The sequence below is a fragment of the Tupaia chinensis genome, unplaced genomic scaffold (assembly GCF_000334495.1).
Source record: "Tupaia chinensis unplaced genomic scaffold, TupChi_1.0 Scaffold000147_1, whole genome shotgun sequence".
Classification (NCBI taxonomy): domain Eukaryota; kingdom Metazoa; phylum Chordata; class Mammalia; order Scandentia; family Tupaiidae; genus Tupaia; species Tupaia belangeri.
In genome coordinates this window covers 2,534,989-2,548,057 of record NW_006159617.1, presented here as the reverse complement: position 1 = coordinate 2,548,057, position 13,069 = coordinate 2,534,989, and the positions used below count along the sequence as shown (strand labels likewise).

The 13,069-nt window shown below is 37.3% G+C and overlaps 1 pseudogene; it reads right to left on the bottom strand.

The window, feature by feature from the left end:
* Positions 1 to 9,818: 9,818 nt before the first annotated feature.
* LOC102495943 (T-complex protein 1 subunit zeta-like) lies at positions 9,819 to 11,632 on the bottom strand (annotated as a pseudogene).
* Positions 11,633 to 13,069: the final 1,437 nt, after the last annotated feature.

The window sequence follows — 13,069 nt, the reverse complement described above, 5'->3', positions numbered from 1 at the left end:
AGCAGAAAGAGGTGATCTGGAATCTCTTTGCCGTTCTGTTGTGATCACTGGTGCAGCAGATTCGGTAGATATTGAGGAATGTTAACCCTAAGAGTATTTCAATGTTTAGCTACAGTGCCCTTAGATCCATCACGCTAGCTTTGTTTGCTGGAGGCTGAATTATGAGTAGAAAATCTTCATTTCTCCTGTCGCCTGAAATGACTAGTTCACAGGAGCCATGAGGAATCCTCTTCTGAAGGAAGGCCTCAACTCTCCTGCCACGCTAGCTTTGTTTGTTGGAGGCTGAATTATCAGTAGAAATTCTTCATTTTTCCTGTCCCCTGAAATGACTAGTTTGCAGGAGCCATGAAGAATCCTCTTCTCGAGGCTTCCAACTTTTTTTTTTGGAGAGGTTTTTTTGCCATAGGGCACGTGAGCTGGCCAGTCACACAGACAGTGACACAGAGAGACAGAAAGCGAGAAATCCCCCCCCACGAGGGATGGCCATGCCGCAATCCCTTCTCCTCCATTCTCCTCTCGGGATCTTGGGCACGCACGCACATGCGCCCGGCGTGAGTTTTAAGCCACCGGGTCCGGGACACGAACCGCAGTCGACTACGTGGGAGTCCAGCGACATAGCCATTACGCTAACTCCTGGTCCCAGAGGCTTCCAACTTTTAAACACTTGTTACTATCTGACTGTTCTTTAATATAATTTGTTTTTTATTAGAAAAACATTTTTAAAAATTTGCTGGATTGCATGTGTGCTTGCCAGAGAGATAGATAGGAAGAAGAAAAGCAAGAAAGTACCTCCCTAGACGTGGGACATGGTCATACAGCAATCCCTTTTCCTCTTTTTCTCCTTCCTTTTAGGATTTTGGGTATACTCACACACATACCTGACATGTTTTTCAAGCCAAGTCCAAGACTCAAACTGCTTCAACTGCTAGGCCATGAGCTGGCCCTGTCTGACTTAAAAACAATTTTTTAAATATATAATTATTTATTTATTTTATTTAATTCCATTTGTTATCATTATTTTTTAATTTGACCAAAGAGATAGAGAGAGAGAGAAAAGGTAAGTGAGAAAGTAAGCCACCAGGTCTGAGACTCGAATTGCAGTTGGTCATGTGGGAACCCAGTGCCCTTAACCATCATGCCACCTGTCAGCCTCAACTGTCTGCCCCACCTGTCTGACTTTTTGATTCAAGCCTTCTTAGTGGGTGTGAAGGTGTATCTCATGGTTTTTATTTGCATTTACCTGGTGGCTTAAAATGTTGAACAGGTTTTTATGTTTCTATTGATCTTTTGAATATGTCCTTTGAGGAAATGCCTATTCAAATCTTTTGATAATTTTCAACTTGATCATTTTTTTTTTGTTATTGACTTCTAAAAGTTCTTTATATATTCCAAAACAGGTCTCTTAAAAGATGATTTGCAATATATTCGATTCTCATTATTTGTGGATTCCATATTTGCAAACTTACCTACTCACTAAATACATTGATAACTCTCAAATCAATATTTGTCATGCTTCTGTGGTCATTCAAGGACATGTAGAATTGCAGACTGGCAAAAAAAATTAAAATTATCTGATATATTCCCAGCTGAGATTGAACAAATCAATGATCTTCTTTCTTGTTTCTGCACTTCTGTAAATAAATGTACTTCAGTTTTGGAAAAATCATGACACATTTATGTATAGAAAAACAGAAGAATATGTCATGACTTTTCTGGCTACCCAATATTTTTGGTGGTTTATTTAATATTATGTTTTTTATACTTTTGTGCTTTTTTTGGGTCATTTTACTATTTATAGTAGCTCCCAAGTATAATGTTGAAGGGCTATCTAGTGTTCTAAAGCACAAAAAGGCTGTGATGTGCTTTATAGAGAAAAATATGTTTTAGATAAACTTTATTCAGGCATGAATCAGAGTGCTGTTAGTCATGAGTCCAATATTAATAAGTCAACAATATATATTAAATAAGGCTTCTTTAAACAGAAATAGATATAAAACATATTGATTGACAAAAATTTTGTGACCAAATCCTCATAGGCAACAAATCCTGTTTTTCTAGGGGGAAATGATTAAGTATTTGCTAAGTCAGTATTAACAGTGATTTCATAGAATATAATTAGTGTATATAGAATATAATTAATGTATATCTTCCTATTCTAGGAATTTCCATTTCACTATCCTGGTATGTTATAATATAAAACAGAAATTTTAAATTTTGATGAAATTCAATTTACCTATCCATTTTATTGTTGTTGATGATTTTGGTGTCATAGTTGAGAATCCTTTGCCGGGAACCAGCAGTTAGCGTAAGGGCTATGTCACTGGACTCCCACGTAGTGGACCATGGTTTGTGTCCTGGACCCAGTGGCTTAAAACTCATGCCGGGCACGTGTGCATGCGTGCCCAGGATCCTGAGAGGAGAATGGAGGAGAAGGGATTGCCGTGTGACCATCCCCCCTGGGGGGTGATTTCTCGCTTTCTGTCTCTATGTTTCTGTCTGTCTGGCGAGCGCACGTGCCGTATAGCAAAAAAAAAAACTTCTCCAAAAAAAAAAGAAAAAGAAAAAGAATCCTTTGCCAAATCAAAGGTTATGAAAATTCGGGAACCAGCAGTTAGCGTAATGGCTATCTCGCTGGACTCCCACGTAGTCGACCGCGGTTTGCGTCCTGGACCTGGTGGCTTAAAACTCACGCAGGGCACGTGTGCGTGCGTGCGTGTCCAAGATCCCAAGAGGAGAATGGAGGAGAAGGGATTGCCGTGTGACCATCCCCCCTGGGGGGTGATTTCTCGCTTTCTGTCTCTATGTTTCTGTCTGTCTGGCGAGCGCACGTGCCGTATAGCAAAAAAAAAAACTTCTCCAAAAAAAAAAGAAAAAGAAAAAGAATCCTTTGCCAAATCAAAGGTTATGAAAATTCATGCCTATGCTTTTCTCTAAGTGTTTTATAGTTTTAGCTCTTAAATTATTTGATCCATTTTGAGTTAACATTTAAAAAATGTGGTGGGAAGTAAGAACTCCACTTTATTCTTTTGATTGTGGCTATCCAGTTGTCTCAACACCACTTGTTGAAAACATTCTTTCCTTAATGAATGGTATTGGCACCATTGTTGAAAATCAGTTGATCACAAATGTAAGGGTTTATTTCTGAACTCTTAAGCCTTATTTCATTATTCTATATGCTTACTTTTATGTCAGTTCCTGTTTTTACATTGTTGCTTTGTAGTAAGTTTTGAAACTGGAAAGTGAGAGTTAGCCTACATGGTCTTTTTACAGATTGTTTTGCCATTCTGGACACCATACTATTTTGAATCAACTCATCAATTACTATAAAGAAATCAGCTAGGATTTTGATGGATATTACATTGAATCTAAAGATTAGCTTTGGTGAATATGCCATTTTAATATCCTTTTTTTTTTTGGAGAGGTTTTTGCTTTAGGGTGCATGCGCTTGCCAGACAGACAGAGAGAGACATAGAGACAGAAAGCAAGAAATCACCCCCAGGGGGGATGGTCACACCGCAATCCCGTCTCCTCCATTCTCCTCTCAGGATCTTGGGCACGCATGCACACTTGCCCAGCATGAGTTTTAAGCCACTGGGTCAGGACACGAATCGCGGTCGACTACGTGGGAATCCAGTGACATAGCCATTACACTAACTGCTGGTCCCAATATTCTTTTGATAAATGAATATGGTATGTTTTCCCAAATTATTTATATATTATTTGATTGCATCAATGTTATACAGTTATCAGAGTAGTACAGATTTTTTGAACTTCTTTTCTTAAATATGATCATAAGTATTTGTTTTATTTTCTTTATATATTTATTGTAACTTATGATTTACATATAATTCTTACACATCTTTGTAGGGTACAGAATGGTCTTTAAAAGCATGTATGAGGTATGCAATAAAAAAATCAAGGATATAAACATATTCACTATTTTTAATATTTAATATTATGTTGTGAACATTCAAAACCAAAGGTTATTCTGAATTGTATGTTCTGAATTGTCTATGACATTCTTTACTGTGAGATACAGTTCTAAAGAAAAACATACTGTTTTAAAATAAGGCAACAAACAATCCCAAAAATTAACAAAGATATTCTTTATTTTTAAAGAATTATTTAATTTTAATTAATTGATTGATTTTAATCTGACCAGAGAGGGACAGAGTGAGAGAGAGAGAGAAAGGGAAAGTGAGAACACAAGCCACGGAGTCCAGGACTTGAACTGCATTCGGCCATGTGGGAGTCCAGCACTCTTAATCACCATGCCGCCTGCTGTCCCCAAGATAATCCTTGTTTTAATTTGAGAGACATTCAGAATGTCAACAAAACAATTGCAACTTTCTTTTTCTAATTACAGAGTGGTATTCAGTTAACAGAATAATTTCATATAAGCTGCATCAGAGACTACTGAAGATGAAAACACTACCATCCCCATATATAACTAATTTGTGCTGTGCACCAAGAAGAACCTGGTTTAAATTTCCATGTCAATTTACAACTGCCATACTGTACCAGGCAAGATTAGAGGCTATTAAAAATATCACCAGGACAGGGCTATAAAGATACATTCGGTAGTGTGTTAACTATACAAGAAAAGACACTATACAGTTTAAAAAGAAATCTTACACAGACTTACATCTGGAAATTTTTTTTTTCTTTAACAGGAGTGAGTTGTGTACAAGGGGATTCAATGCTTTATAGACAAGAGAAAAAAACTACACTAGAGCCAACTTATTCATAATCATCTTCATCCTTTTCATCTTCCTCCTCTTCCTCCTCTTCCTCCTCTTCTTCATCTTCCTCACCTTCCTCCTCCTTTTTTTTTGCTCTTTCAGCCTTGATCATCCCCCTCCCCCTTTTCTTTTTGTTGAATCAGGCTTTCCTTTAGCTCGGTATTCAGCACTATCCATTTTGTATTTTTCCTTCAGCTTAGCAGCCTTCTTTTCGTAAGGCTGTTTATCATCTGCAGCAGTGTCATTCCACATCTCTCCCAGCTTCTTTAGCACACCACCAATGAATAGGCCAGTATGATCTCCTTTGATTTTTGGGCAATATTTAGAATAGAACAAGAAAAAGGCCGGAGTCCTCTTAAGTGGACTGGGATCCTCGAACTATTCCCCCCCTCCCCAACATTAGGTTTATAGGAATATAGGTTTTCATTTCTTTTTCATAATGGGCCTTATCTGCCTTTGCCATATCTTCAAATTTTGTCTTCTCTTTAGAAGACATGGTTTTCCACCTCTCTGAGCACTTCTTAGAAAACTCAGAGAAGTTGACTGAAGTATTTGGGTGCTTCTTCTTATGATCCTCCCAGCAAGTTTGCACAAAGAATGCATATGATGACATTTAGCCTCTTGGCTTCTTAGGATCTCCTTTACCCATAAATAGTTATCTTTTCTATCTGAGGCACAGAGTTGCCCAATATCAGTCTGGCTCTTACTTGCCCGAGCAATGTCTCTAAGGAACTCAGTGAACTGCAGTGGCTATGAGAGCAGGAGCCAGACACAGCCTCCTCACTCTCTCGGCTCTGTCACAAAGATAATCTTAACATAGCCAGTGAAAGAAGAATTTGTAATTTCCATGTAGGTGACTGTGGGAGATAAAAGTTTAGAATCTGAAAAAAATATGTGGGTATCAGTTATCGATAGGTGAAATTATACATAACAACAGCTCATCAGGAAGAGATAGAAAAAGAATACTTATACTCACAAACTGTGAGTTCTCATAAAACCATCCTATTGTACTGTGCATAAAGAAGTCTTTGAGAAAGCAAAGATAAAACAGAAAGAAGTATTCAAAAGTGAAGATGTGATAAAGGCAGCAATTTGGCAATTTATAAGCTTTACAAAGTTCTCAACCTTAGCCTTTTATTTAAAAAATGTGTTCCAAAGAAAGACTCAGCTATAAAATTTTGGACTATTCCTCATTGTCTAATTTTATACAATGAGTAATGGTTATAATAAATATATAAATTTAAACCTGTGGAGACAACTGTCTATCAAATAATCGGATTTGTATTTAAATCCGCTTGAGTGTAAAATTGTTGAATCTACATTTTGTTAGACATTCAATGTTATTATCAATAGGTGTGGACTTAATCTTTTTTTCCCCCGCCTAGTTGTCTTGAGTTCTCTTAATTCTATTTGTCTCTGTTTAACTTTCCTGGTAGCGTATTCCCTTAAATATTTTTGCATAGAATAATGTAGAAAAATATATAATGACTTTCCTGACAACCTAGTATTACCTGAACAGCCATTTCATTTTGATGAGTTCTTCAATATATGTTTGTCTGGGAATGATTTACTTCTTCCATTTGTAGGATAATGTTGCTGGGTATAGCCCTCTTGGCTGAAATTGCTTTTCTTTCAGTGTTTTAATCTTCCCATTCTTTCTTTTCCTGCATTGTTTCAGCTGAGAGATCCGATGTTAGTGTAAGTAACTTCACATTTCTCTCTTGCCAATTTTAGAATTTTGTCTTTGTCTTTGATTTTTACCAATTTGGCTATGATATGCCTTGGAGAGGATCTTCTTATATCTATTTGTTGTCCTTTGTATCACCTCAGTTTGGATGTCTGCATGCCTCTATAAACTTAGATAAATTTCAGCTAATGTATTATGCAAGATGTTTTCTATGCCTCTACCTGTCTCTTCACCTTCCGGAATACTCATTATGTGGACATTTGGCTATTTAAGGGTGGCTAGAATTTTTGGTGTATTGTCCTCATTTTTTTTAATGGTTATTTTCTATTCTTTTGAAGTGCTTCAACTGAATAGGAGGTTTTGTCTTCAAGGTCAGAGATTTCTTCTGCATGATCTAATATGCTGTTGATATTTTTGAGGGAAGTTTTAACTTTCTGTAATGAATTTGATTGTTTATTTTTAGAAAGATTTTTGCTATAGAGTGTGTGCACTCATCAGAGAGACAGAGGTGAAAAATCACCTCCTGGGGGAATGGCCATGCCATAATCACTACTACTGCATTTTCCTCTTGGGATTTAGAAATGCACACATGGCTGCCTGACGTGAGATTTTTAAGCTGCCAGGACTCAAACTGTGGTCAACTATGTGGAAGTCCGGCAACATAACCATTATACCATCTGATGGTCCCACCTGCAGTGTATTTTTTATCTCCAAAAGTTTTATTTGATTCTTTCTCAGTTTGTCCATTTCCTTACGGAGTTCCTCCGTTGTATCATGGAGGGATTTTCTCATCTCCTGCAATTAGTTCTCTGTTTTCTCTGGCATCAGGTTGAGTATTGTTACAATGAATATTCTGAGTTCTTTGTTTTCTTTTAGAGAGAGATTTTTCTCTATAAGGCACATGCACTCTCCAGAGAGACAGAGAGACAGAAAGTGAGGAATCACCCCCCAGGGGAGATGGGCACACCACAGTCCATTTTCTTCTTGGAATCTTGGGCATGCACGCACATGTGCCTGGAGTGAATTTTAAGCTGCCTCGTCCAGGATTTGAACCATGGTTGACTATGTGGGAGTCCAGTGATGTAACCATTACACCATCTGCTGGTTTCCCCTGAGTTCTTTTTCTGACATTTCTGTTATCTCTTGTATTTTATCCATTTTTGGTGAGAAGTGATCTCCTGAGGGGGGTATGTTCCCTGATTTTCTCTATTTCTTTGGGCTCTGCCCTGATTTTAATCACCTGATGGATATACTCACTTCTTCCAACTTCTTTGTGGTATGTTTCTGTGGCTGTGTACTCTTGCATTTCCCTATGATCTGTGTAAGATCTGTGCCAATTTTCCTCCTCTAAGGTGGATGGAAGTGTGGAATCCAGAGTAGGAGTTTAGGGTTTAGGTATTCAGAAGTGAGTTTCTCTCCTTATATTGATAAGGAAGTTATGGGGAAAGAATTCCTCCAGAGTTCCTATTTTCAGGTGCTTGGTTCTTATATACCCAAACCTAACTGCTTCCAGGTGAATGGAGGTTACAATGAGAGGTAGAATGTAGGGTAGCAGACTAGTTTGTGTGGTATATTTGCATACCTCGTGGGTTGGAGAGTCCCTGCTCCACCACAGCAGGCTGGGTACGGGACCTAGCTGATGAGCTCAAGCCAAGTGGTTTGGTTTGGGCCTGCCTGTTGGTCCTGGATAGGTGAGGGGCAGAATGGCATTAGCACACATGGGACAGCTATGTCTACCTTCTCTCTCTGGGATTGCAGTGTCTCCCTGTTACTCCTTTTTTCCCTGGGTCATAATATTTATTTATTTATTTTAAGAATTATTTTATTTAGCTGATTTTTGGTTTATTTTATTCTTTTCCAGTTCCTGGAGGTGGATTATGAAGTTATTTTTGAAAAATTCTTCTTGTCTTCTTCCTCTTCTTTTATAAACTTTCCTCTTATTTCTGTATCCCAGTTTTTAGTATGTTGTCTTTTAATTTTTATTTGTTTCAAGATATTTCCAATTTTTTTTTTCCCTTAATTTCTTCATTGAACTAGTAGTCAACCAGGAGCAGGTCTTCATTTACATGTCTTTATATGGATTTCATGTTTTCAATGCTCTTCCTGTTACTGATTTTTAGTTTTGTTCTATTGTGGTCAGAAAAGATAATGATATGATTTCTACTTTTCTGAAAAATTTGTGGCCAAATATATGGTCTGTCCTGGAGGATGTTTCATGTACTACTGGGAGACTATATCCTGTAGCTGTTGGAAGAAATATTTTGTTAAGTGTCTTTTAGTTCCGGTTTATGTATAGTATTGTTTCAGTCCAATGTTTGTGTACTGTTTTTTTGTCCAGATGAGTGGTCCAATGCTGAGAGTGAGATGTTAAAGCCTCCTATTATTATTATATTGGAATATATATTCCATTTAGGCCTAATAATACTTCATATATTTGGGTGCTCTGTTATTGGGTGCATATATCTTTACAATAATTATACTTTCTTACTTAACCACTTTTTAGTTATATAATAACCTGCTTTAAGTTTTGAGCTAAAGCCTAATTTATATAATACAACTTTTTTTATATACTCAGGTTTGAATTAAAGACTATTTTACATGATAGACATGTAACAACTTCTGCTTGTTTCCTCTTTGCCTAAAATATCATTTTCATCCCTTTACTTTTAACCTATGTGCATCCTTACCAGTAGAGTGAATTTGTAGCAACATATTGTTGGGTCTTTTAAAAAATTCATTCTCTATATCTTTTGATTAAGGAATTTAATCCTTTTGAAATCTAGGTTATTTTGTTTTGTTTTATTTTTCAAAGAATACTTCATAACAAGGTGAATAACGTATGTTTATCTAACTTTTTTTTTGAGAGGTTTTTGCTATAGGGCATGTGTGCTTGCCAGAAAGACAGAGAGAGACAGAGAGACAGAAAGGGAGAAATCACTCTCCCAGACAGGAAGGCCACGCTGCAATCCCTTCTCCTTCATTTTCTCAGGATCTTGGGAACACATGCACATGTGCCCAGGATGAGTTTAAGCCACCAGGTCTGAGACTCGAACACAGTTGGGTACATGGGAGTCCAGCGACATAGCCATTATGCCAACTGCTGGTTCCTCTAACACGTGATTTTATGTCACTGCAGCTAAAGCAAACATCCTGTTCACTGGGTAAAATGGAGTTGATTTATATGTATACTTCTGTGCAATTTTAAAAAACTAATTATTAATTTCAGAACTCCAGAATTTGAATAGATGCCAGTGTTCTTTTCTTTTATCATATGGGAAAGGAAAATTCCTTTGAAAATCATTTGAAGCCTGGACAATTTTCCATAATTATAATCTTCCAGATCCTTCTGTAGAGTCTTCAAAATTCAGAAGATACAGGGAAACTTTAATTCATCCTTTTAGTGAAGACATTCTAGCTTGCACAATCTCATCAACAAGGATAATGTTAGTGGCAATCACAGAGCAAGAGTGAAGAAGCTGTTTCTTTACCATTCGCTCACCTGTGTTCAAGTCTACACCCACAAGTTGACCTGATTCTGAATGTTCTGCTTAAATTTTTAACTAATTGGGAACCAGCAGTTAGCGTAATGGCTATGTCGCTGGACTCCCACATAGTCGACCGCGGTTCGTGTCCCGGACCTGGTGGCTTAAAACTCACGCCGGGCGCGTGTGCGTGCGTGCCCAAGATCCGGAGAGGAGAATGGAGGAGAAGGGATTGCAGCGTGACCATCCCCCCTGGGGGGTGATTTCTCGCTTTCTGTCTCTATGTCTCTCTCTGTCTGTCTGGCGAGCGCACGCGCCCTACAGCGAAAATCTCTCAAAAAAAAAAAAAATTTAACTAATGTTTCCTGAAGGCCAAAATCAGAATTCTGAGCAAGAACCTGGGGAATAATGAGTAATGCAACTGTAAATGCCTGGACTCCAAGCTGGGCCCTGCCCTTTATACTCGAGTCGTATTTAATCAGGGCTTCTACCATGGCTACTTCTACTGCATCGGCACCCAGAATCACACAGCCATCATCAATAACATTTTTGACAGCCCTTAAGCCATCTCTTATTTCATCTTTGATTTGACTGAGTGTGTGCTTATTTGGTCCTTTGACCAATAATGTAACAGAACAAGGATTGTTATATTTCTCAGTAAAGATGAACTTCTTTTCTCCCAATGTGTACTCATATACAAGTCCTGCATGTTCCAAGCAATCAGGATTTAGGTCATCAAAAGAATTTATAGCTACCCCACCTCATGCAAGCATCAACCACTCCATATTTCTCCTTTTAATTCTGCACAGAGCTCTATGATGCCTTCTTTGGCAAGAGCATCTAAGGAAAAGGGGTCAATTCCCTTTTGATTAATAACAACAAATCCTTTGCTGAATAGCCAGACTTTCTTTTTCAGTTCTATTATTTTTTTAATTCTATCTTCAATGAATTTTGTTTCAGCTTTTACTAGTTTTTTTTCTCTCTTCTGCATTCTTGTGAGTAAAACCAGAATTCACTTCCATTTTTTCATATTCTAACGATACATTGTGTGTGAGGATGTCTGCATCTTCTACTCTTCTTATCAAGATGCTGTGACCCATTGTCCAAACAAGCCCTCTGATTAAGCTTGTATCAGTTTCAGATTTATATTTCATTTCCATGATCTCAACCATGAAGAAGTCAATAGGTTCATCTTGTCTTTTAATGGCTAAAAAGGAATTCACTACAGCCTCTGTTAAGACGTCTGCAAGTTCAGCTGAACTTTAGCACAGAGAGATATTCTGGCCACATCTTTAAGTGTTTCCCTGTCCATTTCTCCACTTCGACTCATTCCAGAAACTGAATGGACTTTTCCTTTGCAGTTTCAAACCCTTTGGTGATTATTCTAGGATGAAGACCTTCAGAAATGTAGAGATCCGCCTTTTTCAGCAGTTCTCCAATGATGAGGAACATCACCAGTTATGTCATCCTGGGCTGTTGCTACTTTTGCTATTAAGGAGGCTGTTGGGGGTTGAATTTGCATTTTGTAAAGCAGCACATTGCCGCCTTTGGTTAGTTTGATGTCACCAGTGCCAGAAACAAGCATCTTCATGGTGCCCTTAGGCCGTAAGTTTGTCCTTAGCATATCCTGCAGCCCCATGCACCATGCTAATGTTGACTGCCAGCACTGCTTAGGCTCAGGCCACCTGGGTCTTGGGGTTGAAAGTCTTCAAGATCACCATACCTGCCTCAGCTGAGAAAGAGGAAGATGCCCAACATGTACAGTGCCCAGAGCCGGCTTGGCGTGGCTGGGAGGCCACACAGTCTAGGTTAATACTTACAGGTAAAGACCTACCCCTGTCATTTGGTTTTAATTGTTTTCTGGTTATTTATTTACTTTTGGTATATCCTTTGTTCCTTTCTTCCTCATTTTTTTGTTTTTGTGGCTTAGTGATTTTCTTCATTGATAGAATTTGATTTATTTTACTTTTTGGTTATGTATCAACTACCAATGAATTTTTTACTTTTTAATTATGGCAATTATTGTCCTTTGTTTCTAGATATAGCACTTCCCTAAGAATTACTTTTAGAGCTGATCTAGTGGTAATGAGTTCTCTTAGTTTTTGTCAAGAAACTATTTCTCCTTCATTTCTAAAAAATAGCTTTGCTGGTATAGTATTCTAGGTTGACTGTTTTCCTCTCAACACTTTGATTATACCATCTCATTCTCTCATGGACTATAAAGTTTTTTTTTTTTTTTCCTGAGCAATCTGCTGTTAGTCTCAAGGTGTGACTTGACACCTTGATCCCTTATGTGTGACTTGACCTTTTTATCTTGCTGTTTTTAGGTTTCTGTTTATCTTTAATGCTTGACAGTATGACTATGATATGACTGAGAGAGGGTCTTTTATTTATTTATTCATTGTAATTTATGATTTGCACATTATCATTACACATCTTTGTAGGCAATAGTATGGACCAGTTGGCATAATGATTTTTTAAAGTATGTACATGATGTATAATAAATAAAGTACATAAATGTATTCACCACCTTCAACGTTTTACATGACATTATGTTGTATGCATTTGAAAGTCACCCTACTGTTTATTTTGGAAGTGTTATTGAATTGTCAATGATGTTATTTACTGTGAAGTAGTTATCAAGGAGAATAAAGTGATTAAAACTTAGGCAACAAAAAGTCTCATAAATTTTTGAGGACAGACTTTTGAAAACAAAGATAATTTTAACAGAAAATGAAAGAAGAATTTGTAATTTTGATCTGAAAAATTGTGGGAAATAAGAGTTTATCATCTGAGAAGATCTGTAGTATCAATCATCGGCCCAGTTAGAGATAGCTAAAATTGTGCATAACAATAACTCATTAGGAATAGATAGGAAAAATTAGACTTTCCTTCACTGTGAGTTCTTATTAGACCACAGTGCTGCATAGTGTATAAAGAAATAAGTCCTCAAAAAAGCAAAACACAAAGCAAAATTGGAAAGAGATGTTTAAAAGTGAAGAAAGACATGGTAAAATCAATGATTTTATAGGCTTTACAGAGTTCTCGATTTTAGCTTTCTTTAAATTAATTCCAAAGAAAGACTCAGCTACTTGTAACATTTTGGACTTTCTGTCTGTTAGCTAGGTGTTATTATTATTATTTTTACAATGAATAAT